This window comes from Panicum hallii, chromosome 2, assembly GCF_002211085.1.
Source record: "Panicum hallii strain FIL2 chromosome 2, PHallii_v3.1, whole genome shotgun sequence".
Taxonomy (NCBI): Eukaryota; Viridiplantae; Streptophyta; class Magnoliopsida; order Poales; family Poaceae; genus Panicum; species Panicum hallii.
The window spans coordinates 9344707-9357676 of NC_038043.1; positions in this window are offsets into that span (position 1 = coordinate 9344707).

Genomic DNA, 12970 nt, shown 5'->3' on the forward strand with positions numbered 1-12970 from the left:
TCCGTCGAACTCCTTCTCCAATAAAAAGAAGAAGAAGAAGGGCCCTGCATCCACCACGGCGCCGCCACCAGGCTTCTGGCCCACACTGAACCCATGGACGGGTATGGTGCAGGCTTGGCCATTCACACCCTCGCCGAACGCTCCTTCGCCGACGCCTGGCGTCCTAGGCATGCGCCCTTCCTCCGCGGCTCCGCAGGCCCATGTCGCCGGCGCGTCTTCCCAGCTGGACCCGCAACTGCTCGCCACACTGAACAACATATCACTCCAGCAGCCCCAGTCCACAGGAGATTGGTTCCTCGACACTGGCGCCTCATCCCATATGTCGCAAGGCTCCGGTAACATCTCTTCTCTTCTTCCTAACTCCTCCTCCACCCGAATCATTGTTGGTAATGGCACCTCCTTACCCATTACGCACACTGGTTCATCTTCTATCCCTACTCACTCATATCCGCTCTCCCTGCACAATGTTCTTGTCTCTCCATCACTCATTAAAAACCTCATCTCAGTTCGTGCTCTTACTCGTGACAATCCCATTACAATTGAATTTGACAATTCTGGTTTCTCTATCAAGGATCGCGTCACCAAGGCGGTACTTCTCCGCAGTGATAGCGCCGGTGATCTCTACCCCCTCCACCCGACGAAATCATCCAACTCCACACACTGCCTCGCCACCGTCTCTGCAGATCTCTGGCATCAGCGGCTCGGTCATCCCGGCAAGGAGTCATTCCGTCGCCTTCTTCAAACTTTTCAATTCACTTGTAATAAGGAATTGTCACACACTTGTCATGCTTGTCGCATCGGCAAACCTGTGCGCTTACCATTTGCTCCTTCTCAGCACAAAACTACTGAAGCTTTTGAATTAATTCATTGTGACGTTTGGACGTCACCTGCTTCCAATTTCACTGGCTATCGTTATTATCTTGTGCTCCTGGATGACTTCACGCATTTTGTCTGGACATTCCCTTTGCACCACAAGTCTGAAGTAGCAGCAAAGATCATTTCATTCCATGCTTACGTTCGCACACAGTTCGCCCGTCCCATTCGCGCGTTCCAGACTGACAATGGTCGTGAGTTTGATAACTCAGCTCTGCGCAAATTCTACTCCAACAATGGCATCCTTCTACGTCTTTCTTGCCCATACACTTCCCAACAGAATGGGAAAGCTGAGCGCATCCTACGCACTCTGAACGACGGCGTTCGTGCACTCCTCCTTCATGCCGCGATGCCACCGCTATTCTGGGTTGAAGTGCTTCAGACATCTACTTTTCTTCTGAACCGAAAACCATGCAAGCCTCGCTCCATGGCCACCCCTTTCTCCCTGCTCTTCAACACAGAACCCGACTATGCATCCCTTCGCGTCTTCGGGTGTCTGTGCTACCCAAACACTGAATCCACCAGCCCTAACAAACTTTCACCACATTCAGTGGCTTGTGTTTTCATTGGTTATTCGCAGGATCATCATGGCTATCGATGCTATAACCTGACGACGCGGAAAGTCATGACATCACGCCACGTTTACTTCGACGAGGCTGTGTTTCCCTACCGCTCAGGTCCCGCGATGTCGTCACCAACAACCTGCGCCTACGATCCATGGCGACCGGATCTCTCTGATGATGTGGTCCCGCTGCCGCAGATCCCGGATCCACCGTCTCCGCGATCACCGCAAGCTCCGTCTCTGCGATCACCGCGTGTCCACCCCGAACCGGGCACGCCGCGCAGACCGGACGCCACCTGCGGCTCCCCACAGGCCACGACTTCGTCAGCACCCACGTCTTCCACGGCCCCACGACGCAGATCTCACTCCCCGCAGATCCCGCCAGCATCGCCATCCGCAACAACAGCCGCGCCTACACTCGCGGACACCTGTGCACCGCACCCCATGGTGACCAGGGCGCGCGTGGGGACGTTCAAGCCGAACCCACGCTACGCCGCCGCTGCAACCACGACGACTACTGCAGCCACGACTCCATCGCCAATCCCACGAACAGTCAATCAGGCACTACAAGACGCCAACTGGCGACAGGCAATGCAGTCCGAGTTCGATGCTCTACTCGCCAACAAAACATGGGAGCTCGTTCAGCGACCTCCTGGTGCACATGTCGTCAGCGGCAAATGGATCTTCCGCCACAAGTTCAAGGAAGATGGCAGCTTTGATCGGTACAAGGCGCGATGGGTCGTGCGCGGGTTCACCCAGCGCGCAGGAGTTGATTACGGCGAGACATACTGTCCCGTCGTGAAACCGGCAACGGTGCGCACGGTACTCACGCTGGCTGCTCAACGCCGCTGGCCTATACATCAACTCGATGTCAACAACGCCTTCCTTCATGGCGTCCTCGACGAACAAGTCTATGCTTGCCAGCCCGCCGGCTTCGTCGACTCATCAGCTCCAACATCGGTGTGCCGCCTCTCCAAGAGCCTCTATGGCTTGAAGCAGGCGCCCAGGGTGTGGTACATGCGGCTCGCCACGTTCCTCGGCATGATGGGATTCAAGCCCACTCGATCCGACAGCTCACTCTTCGTCCTCCGGAGCGGCAAGGAGTCGGTGTATCTTCTTCTCTACGTCGACGACATCGTGCTTACTGCATCGTCCAACGACATCCTGCGCCGCGTCATCAGCACCATCAATGGCGAGTTCGCCCTCAAGGACATGGGCCCGGTCCACTACTTCCTCGGCATCCAGGTTAAGCGCAACGACGATGGCTTCTTCCTTCAACAGCAACAGTACGCCATCGACCTCCTTGAACGAGCTGGCATGACTGAATGCCGCCCTTGCGACACGCCGATCGACACCAACGGCAAGCTCTCCAGCGACTCCGGCTCGCCACTTAACACAGCGGATGCCTCGGACTACCGCAGTCTGGTCGGTGCTCTTCAATACCTAACGATGACACGGCCAGACTTGCAGTACGCCGTGCAGCAGGCTTGTCTGTTCATGCACGCTCCAACGACGATGCATCAAGCTCTCGTGAAGCGCATACTTCGCTATGTCCGTGGCACCACAGCACTTGGTCTACATCTGCGGCGCTCCGACCACAACGATCTCGTCGCCTACTCCGATGCGGACTGGGCCGGGTGCCTGGACACAAGACGATCTACTTCAGGCTTCTGTGTGTTCATGGGTGACGCCATGATCTCGTGGTCATCAAAAAGGCAGACGACGGTCTCTCGTTCAAGCGCCGAGGCTGAATACCGAGGCGTCGCCAACGCCGTGGCCGAGTGCACCTGGCTCCGGCAACTGCTAGGCGAACTGGACAGTCCCCTCACGAAGGCCACCATCATCTTATGACTATTCAAGTCACAAGTTTATCATTTATGACTATTCAGTATACTACTAGCAAGACATAATATGCAAGTCACAACTTTATCATTTATGATTATTCTCAAATAGGTACAAACACGCAGAGAGCAAGGCAGTGACCAAGTCAAAAAACTTCATTCCAACATATAAGCAACACTGCTCGATCACTCGCACCATTTATGCTTTTTTTCCAGTATTTTCAATAGTGTCAAAGAATTTAATGTCACCATAATTCAAGAGCATCCACAGAGTATTTTAAAAAATAAAATAATCGCTAGAAATAAAATAATGGAAAATCAGTATGAAAAGGCTACATCTTATCAGTTTCCTCCTAACATCAAAATTCCAGCAAACATATGCAAATCTACCATCAAAAGTAGGGGATGTAGCTCTACCACTGGTAGAACACTATACACAAGGCATGGCAAGAGGCTCGAGGTTCGATTCCTCGCATCTCCAATGGAAACTATTTTTTTTATTTTTATTCTCTTATGATCAAGAAAAGTTCAAAGCACTTAAAAATTTAGAAAATATCGTATCTCTCGTATTTAAAACTTAAGCTTACATTTTAGTCGAAGACCTCACATTTTCTTGAATTTAATCATCTCTTTGCAAATGAAAAGGCTGCATTAACTATAGAAGTATTTTGAGTTTTTTTAGAATATTTTAGAGAAGTTCTCAAAATGAAGAAGAAGAAAACTAACACTCTATGGGCATTGTTGTCCCGTTCGAACTGGTAGAGAGATAAAAGTCTTCATTTGTGTGATATACATGGAGAGATCGTTTCGGCGTTCCGGCAACGCTCAGTGGAGCCATGATGACCAACAGACATGAGATAACTTCTGGATGATACTGTTACTCTCATCGATCAATGACGCCGTTGCCCTTCCCGTCACCTATGAAGATTTGTATCTTGATGGTTGATGGGTTGAATCTTGAATGTTTAACTGATTATGTATGTGTTGGAACACTTAGAACTATGTAATATTGGACCTTTATATTTATTAAGCTAGGTTGTACTCTTTTTTTCTATCTCTCACGAGGTGTGAGTTTTACCTAGACCAGTAGAGATGCACATGCCGCAGGCATATATTTTTAAAACCTACTAAATAAGAATTTTATATTTATAAAAAAATAAAAAATATAGAAAATAATAATTATGTTTTTAGCAAAGATGTACCCTTTCCATTTGATTTAACCTCATGCTAAAAGTGCTTTTAATAAACTTCAACTCGAATGCCTAAGACATGTTGATTAATATGAGCAAATAGTGATTTTCTCTCATGGTGATGGATTTTAAAATGTATAAACACCACTAACGAATCCATAAATATTAAATTGACTAAAAATTTATACAAGAGCCTCACAACACCAGATTTCTTTATATGCTGATGAACGTGATTTCTTAAACCAAATATCATGGATATGGATATTACCTGGATATCCTTTGTCTATTTGGTGAAGCATAGAACCAATATGCAAAAGAGTAACATGTTTCCCATTCAAATGTGCTGAAAATAGACACTGCCATATTACATGAGCATCTTGTGAGGCGCTGAAATTTCCATGCAAATATCTAGGAGTGCTCCTTCCTTGTGGAAGCTGTCAAGAGCCCATCATTGACCTCTGATAGCTTATCGCCTTCCAGGCTGGAAAGCTGATTTATGAACCTAGGCTGGTAGAAAACATTGGTATGATTTGGTCTTATCTCTATGTTAGTCTTACCCATGGGCTATAAAGAGATATACAAAATGTGCAGAAGATTATATTAGAGAGATAAAAAGGACGCTAAGGGTGGTCACTGCATGGATTGAAGTTCGTCGCGTCCTGAACTTGGGGGACTTGCTATTTCAGGATTTCGAAGGATGGGATGGGAACCAAGAAAGAGATGCCTTTGATTACAGAAGATTGTACCTGACCAACCTTAGTCAATTTTCCCCGGTCCAGGTCCACCATTGCGTCCGATCTTTCCTTCTCCATGGCAGTCTGTATTGATGTGGATAATGGTTCTTGTACACTTTTACAGGAGGACAGATGGATTCATGGATAAAGAATTGTTGATCTCGCACTCTGTCTATCTGCTTTGCTTCCTAAGCGATGAGCTAGTAACTCACTGATCATAACTGGATTACAGATTTACAAGGGGCACTTACTGTTGGTGCCTTGCTGAACTTTTGGATATTTGGGCCTCTTATCCAAAGTGGTGTTGCAAACTCGAACGGAAGATAGGCACATTTGGCATCTCGCTACTTTTGGAGAATATTCAGCAAAATCAGCTTATGAAGGTCGTTTCCAAGGGGCTATTGTGTGTTAGTCCCTGGGAGTGAATTTGGAAGGCATGGGCTACAAAAAAAAAAATTGATTCCATACAAAATACGCAACTCTCCTACGTTTTTAATATCTACTTTTTTTAAAAAAAGTGCAGGCATTGTTAGACCACACATGGATCGTCCAAATTATATAAACATTGTTCTAGCAAGCTATTACTCTGTAATATCTGGACTTTCACATCATCATCTATAGTGATAAAATGGCACCACCATAACTGAAGGTATTTTGGCATCAATATTTCCAAGCATGCAAGTAAGAAATTGATCGAACACAGCCTCACCATATCCTAAAAGAGAATGTCAAAGAAATCAAGCCTAATAAAAAAATAAATGTATCATACATAAGAGGAGCAAAGCATTTTTCTTTGTTTTGTGCAATTTATGTTTTTTTACTTTCTCTTGCTTGCATCCGAAATTATATAACCAGATTCACATCTATATTGTGACTGGAAGCACATTATTTGAAACCATTAGGAAAACAATGGAAAAAAATCACCACATGTATGCTATTCTTTTTGCTGAAAAATGGCACCTCTGGCATCATAAAAACCGGTAGTACAGATCCTGGCCAATCTATCTTTTTCATATAAAATGGAAAAAAACTAACGTGGTTTAAGCTAATAACTAAATCAGATAGCAATCCCAATATAGCATGGGTAAATGGTGTGAACAGGAGGAGGAATGCAGGTTACCAAGCTTATCCTCCTTGCCTACCCTTTAACAGGAAAAATAGATTCAATTTATCAAACAAATCTGATGAAAGAGACAACTGCCCCGTGCTTGGCTTCACGTCACCGCAAATGAAGGAAACAACCAGAAGGAAACTGCGGGGACAAAACTTGCGAAGTAAAAACACCTGAAGGATACAGTTGTAAATTTTAGGAGCAGCATATCTCGATACAATAAAAGTAATCTCAAAGGGATTCAAAATATAGTACTAAATTCACATTGATTGAAATAGGAAAATAGGACTATATGAAATCCAACAAACTATTTGTAATAAATTCAAAGAAACTTAAATAGTCCACTTTTAGAAAGGTATAGAAAACACCAGGGAATCAACCTTGAAATTTCTTAAAATGTAAAAAGAGCAGTGGGTAGAAATATTAAGGAATTTTACCACGTATTGCTCCTTATATATGAATCATTTCTACCAAGCCAATCTTTGCCGGCATCATCTGTCTCATTGTGTAATTCTATTCCTATAAACACATAAAAGTAATCATTTGCATAATAACAATAACATATATGTAACATACACACTGATAAAAATCCAAAAATTACAAGATTCGGGTTTGACCCGGTGATTAAAGTTTGGTTTGACTCCAAGGCCGCGATACCAGGTGTTTCTCGATAAGTGTCCACTACTACTGCTAGTATCTTGCTCTTTCTTTTATGGTAATTTTCCTCGTCTTTGCAGCCCTAGCTGTTTTCTGCTCCTTTGTCAAACTTGCATATTTATCCCTATCCTGTTGTCGCTTAAGTGCTCTATGATCAAGTCGCTCAATTATAGGATGACCTTTCAAATAGATTCAATATTTACAAAGTGGGAAAATGGATCCTCTAAGTCGTAAATAAAAAACGATGTAAATTAATCAAAACACGGTTATACTATGGTCGCCAACAACAATATTTCTTCCTTCAACTAATGGTGTTTGTATTGACCCCGCTCTTGGCCTCTTACACCTGAGAACACTCCCGCGGTTGATAACATTTGTCACATCTCCAAGTGGAACATGATTAGCCATTAGGACCAAAGGAATATTGATTATCATAGGCCACAAGACCTCACTGAAGTAGTGAACTACAAATAATTGCTCAAAAGAAATTTTAGTATATGGAACAACAACATCACGGTCAAACAGCATAGGAACATGTCTTGATCTGTGCACCAGCATGAGTGTAAATGGGCCATGTCTGCACACACGTGTGTTTTTTTTCCAATAAATCTAGTAAACAAGAATTTCACAGATGCATGCTCTTAAATTATATAGTGATCCAAACGGAATGCAACTGAACCTGCAACGATTAGAAAAAAAAAAATAGATAGAGTCCTGCACAATTCACAACCTTCCCTTCCAGCTTAAGTTTGAAATTAAGACCTTTGCAGGCTAAAAGCTAATTACATAGCTAATGTCCTATGCAATGATTAGCCTTATTTCTTAGACAATGAATTATACACAAATCTGGCTAAAATAAATATCACCTCATCTTTTTTTTTGTTAGATCAAATTTGGAATTAAGCTCACTTATTTGGCAGTAAGATATAGATGTGCAAGATGTAGATGATCGTTCGATTATCATAGTTATTTTTAATTACCTAATTTACTAAACCTGTATTTTAGATGACTTCAATTTACAGTTACATCGTACAAGCTCGTAAACAAATTATAGAGTCATTGATCAATTACAGCAGGCACGGAAATATATAAGAAAATAATATTATAAGCACTATTATCGTCTAAGTACTGTCATAGTATGCTAAACCACAATCATATAGTTCTGCACGAGTAGATTACTGTCTAATTCCTCTATATCCCTCTCAGGTAAAATCGTGGGAAAGTGGAACTTTCATATGCTCACATATGTTTAACTGAAGCACAAACTAATGGTTATTTACTCTTGGCTAATAGTGGATGATATGTTGCCTAATGCTTAGCGCTAAACGGAAAAAATGCAAACAAGCATGTGGGCACATGCAGTGTGCGGTGTACCTTGTCCTTGTGATCGGCAAAGCTCTAGTGCTACTCAGAGTTCAGCGCACTGTATTTGCAAACAAAAAATAAAAATATTCAGAGAAGGTTAGAAGAAAAAACTAAAAACGATGGCTCAATTTTATCTCTATTTCTGTAATATATATATATATATGAAAAATCCATTCTACACACGCTTGTAGCTATTCCCACATGTGTATCCTATGATGTAGGGCGTATCCACTACCGGACGCGGCTGATTTGCCGAGTGCCCCGAGCACTCGGCAAAGACGTAAAGGCACTCGGCAAATATTTTGCCGAGAGCCCCACTCGGCAAAGGGCTCTCGGGGAAGCCGGGGTCGGCAAAGGATACTTTGCCGAGAGCTTCTCCTCGGGTTCTCGGCAAAATGTTTACCGAGAGCCAAAAGCGGCCCTCGGCAAAGAAAAGTAGCCGTCACGGCGCGCCACCATGGACGGATCCTTTGCCGAGTGTCGCCGTCAGACTCTCGGCAAAGGACCGCGTCAACGCCCACCCTGGACGCCTTCTTTGCCGAGAGCCCGGTCAATAGCACTCGGCAAAGAGGGCATCCAGAGCTGCGCTGTAATATTCCATGTTAGAAATTATAGAGATTGTTTAACAAAATTTGGGGATTTCAAAAATTTTTGTGAATGGACTAGATTTGAATAGCTATTGCATCTTACTTGAATTGGATTTTCGAATTTGTTTGATTTCTTTGTGTGAGATTTGAATTTGGAATGGGCATTCAAATTCAAATCTAAACTTCTAAACCCTAAATACCCCCATGGGCCACCAGCCCACGCAACCCGAGCCCATCTGCCTTCTCTCTTCTTTCCCCGCGCGCGAACCAGCCCACGTGAGCCGGCCCAGCCCATACCGCGAAGCATTTCGCTCTCTCCCTCTTCCTTCGCCCGGGGCAGCTGACGGGCGGGACCCACCCGTCAGCTTTCCCCTTCCTCTCGCCCGCGCCCTCTCCTGGCTCGCGTCGCTCCGCCCCGCGTCGCCGCCGCTCCCGCGACGCGACAGGAGCCGCAACCGCCCGCTCCCTTTTCTCCTTTCTCCCCCGGCCGCGGCCCCGCTCCCCTTGCGTCACCTGGCAGCCGCGCTCCCCTGTCCCCGCTCCGCGACAGCCGCCGCAACCGCCCGCGCGCGCTCCCCTTTTTCCCCCGCGCCTCGGCCGCCCGCGCAGCCGAGCCCTAACCCTAGCCGCGCCATGGAGCCGCCACGCGTCCCGGCACGGACGCCCAAAAGCCCAGCCGCCGCCGGTCCCAAGCCCTAGGACCGCCCCATAAGAAGCCCTCGGCCACCACCCCGGAACCCTAAACACCTGCGCCATTTTCCCCAATCCGCCGTCGCACCCGAGGAGAAGTGAAGGGAGAGGAGGAGAAGGAGGAGAGGAGCCCGGAGGACGCCGCCGCCCGGAGCTGCGCGAGGAGGAGGACACCGCCGCCGCACCGGAGCTTCACCGAGCCGGCGCCCCGATCGTCCACGTCGACGTTGCTGCTCACCCTGCACGGCATCAACCCACCTGCCTCGCCTCTCCGCAGCCCCAAGTCCCCTCTTCCTCAGCCCGCCGGTGAGCACCACGGCCTCCGCTCTTTTTCCCTTCCCCACTGCTGCCGGCCGAGCCGATGAGCCCTCTGTAGGAGCCTTAGGGACCCCCGCTCCCCTCCGGCCGCCGTGCCACTTTTCTTGCAGGAGCCCGTCGCGCCGCTGCTCACTCCCGCGAACGCCGTCGCCCTCTGCCGCCGCCGTCGTGCCGCGGGCCCGGGGTGCCGGTGCCCCGCGCACGGCACGGCCACGCCGCGGCCCTGGCCAGCCAGGCACCGCGCGCGTGTGTGCGCACCCCCAGCTCGAGCCCGAGCCGTGCTGCTGCCGTGCCTTGGCCCAGCCTCGCCACACCCACGCCACGGCCACGCCGTGCGCGATCACCCCCGCGACGCGACCGCGACGTCGCGTTCGCGTCGCGGCCAGGTCACTGGGGCATTTCCCCGAGCACCCTCCGGGAGCTCGCACCGCACGCGCCCTCGGGCGCCACACACACGCACACGCACCTGCACCGCTGCACCGGATCCGGGCCGCCACACCGGATCCCGCGGACGCTGACGCCTGGGCCCGCCCTGTCAGTGAGAAGAAAGAAGACGGCGCCGCCGGCCCGCGAGGAGGAGGAGGTGAAGCGCCAGCCCAGCCAGAAGAGAAGAGGAGGAAGGAAAGAGAAGGCCCAGCCCACGGAGGAAGGAACCGGCCTGCGTTGAATCCGAGCCGAGCCGAGCCTAGCCAGCCGCACGCGTAGCCAGCCCGTTCGCCCGAGCCGGCCTGCTGAGCCGCAGGCCGAGCTGCCCCTGTGTGCCTGAGCCGAGCCGATGGGCCTCGAGCCGGCCCATCGCCTCTTTTGGCCCAAAACCGAGCCAGACCAAAACCCCTTTCCTTTTTCTTTTCCGGTCTGACCCGAGGGGCCCACCTGTCAGCCTCGTGCTGAGGCTGACCGGTGGGGCCCGCTGACCACAGCCCCCTTGACCATTGACCGTTGACCGGTCAACGCTGACGTCAGCAGGGCCCACTGCTGACGTCATCACCCGGGACCCCCTCTGCTGACGTCATGATGACGTCAGCATGCCACGTGGCACGCCCTAGTGCTGCCACGTGTCCCTATTTTCAGGCCTGTTTTTCTGAAATCCTTTTATTAATTTCAGAAATAGATTTTTCCTTAGAAAATTCATAATAAATTATCCGGACCTCCGAAAATTATGAAACCAGTTTCATAATTCTTCTAAAATCATGAGCCACCTGATAGAGTAGGTTTTATGATGATTTGGATCTTATTTGCAACCTTTTGTGCACTTTTGCACTTTGGACCCTACTCTTACTCGTATTTATGAATAGGACCCGTCCGCGAGGAGCTGACCGACGACCAGGACTACCCGGAGACTCAGGAGGACTTCGAGGAGACGCCAGGTTCACGCCCATCTACGAATTGAACTCCTATTAGGCATTTGCTTGTAGATATGCTATTGCTGTATGTGTATATATACATATATATATCGAGACAAACCTGCATGGCCTCTTTACGATCCTTACTCCTTGTCAACCCATCTTGAATTGTTTATTATATGTTATGCCTTGTAAATCCTTGAAAGTGTATGTGTGGGATATGGGTGGATAGTCTTGGCGTGTGTGAAGAGGTTCCCATCAGGAGTTGGTGATTAGGGCTTAGCCGGGAGTGGGCGACCCAACTCGATCGTGGATCGAGGGCTTGGGGTGTGTATCTTGGCACACCCTACGGAGTACCTGTGGCGGGTACAGTTTTGTTTTCGTGTGAGGTGTTTGGGGCACCCATTAAGGGTGCAGTTGCGGACCACCGTGGTGGATACGCGTGTGACGAAGATGCCCGCTCCGGCAGATAAGGACCGGGTGAGAGTAACCATGACTTGTGGGACTTTGTAAGCGTGCACACCACTTACCCATTATGAGGGTGGGCCCGGTCCGGACTTAGCAAGCGCGGTACCAAGCCGGTAGGAGGATCGAGTATCGGTGCAGGGGAAGGAGGTGCTGACCTCACGTTCCCCGAGACGCAGGGGAGGCTTCACAGTCCCGGGGCGACCTCTCGCGGGAGGATGCGCCCAAGACCCGGGAAAGCCGGATGGTGCCGTGGCTCCTATTTCCGTTTCGTAGACCGGTGTTTCGTATACTAGTCGGCTGATCCCCGGCTAGTGTCGATTCGAGTGGGACCAGGTGTACAACCCCTGCAGGGTGAAAACTATACGTATAGCCGCGTCCTCGGTTATGGACATCCCTACTCCTCTGTTGCTCTTATTAGTTAGTGTTACTCATGATTTCTACCTCCCTCTAGAATATTGTCCTGCCAGGGGGCAGTTGAGATGCGAGGAGAGGGAGTCCTCGCATCGACTAGGTGGTATTGGAAGGTGTGTGTGATCGGGAGTCCGGAATGCCGGAAGGGCCCGAGTTAGGAATAAAAGGAGATGTGAATTCTTATATATATTATGTTTGCATGCATAGGGAAACCCCCAGCTTTACCCTTGAACTCTGTTATATCCGTAGCTTAGATCACAAAAAGCTTGCATTCGGATGGTGACGTGAACCTATCCCATTCCTTGGGGATAGCCTGGTACGATGCAGGATCCGACCCGGAATTCGACCCCAACGACGACGGATGGTACGACTGAGGCCCGAGCTACGCTCAAGTCGCCTGTGGAGGTGGAACCCGAAGATGGAGGACGGCCGAAGACCTAGCTACCGCTATGCGCTTTCTGCTTGTTCGATTTAGCCGAAAGGCTTGTAATAAATTCCGTACTACAGATCCTCTGGATTTATGTAATAATTAAACCCGTGAATGACCTCTTATGAGTATGACTGTGATATTATACCTGAAATGAGTTCTGTATGTGATAGCGCTTGATCCAGGGACTATCACGACGATACAGGGAGTCGGATTCCTCGATTCAGGAATCCGGTTCATTTCAGTTGGTATCAGAGCCATGCTTGACCGTAGCACGAGCCTTAGACATGGTCGGTAGACCTAGGGAAATCTATACGATTCCATCCACTTATTATAATACCTTGGACTATTTTCCGTCGACACCTTGACTCAGTTTTCCTCCACTCTTGAGTT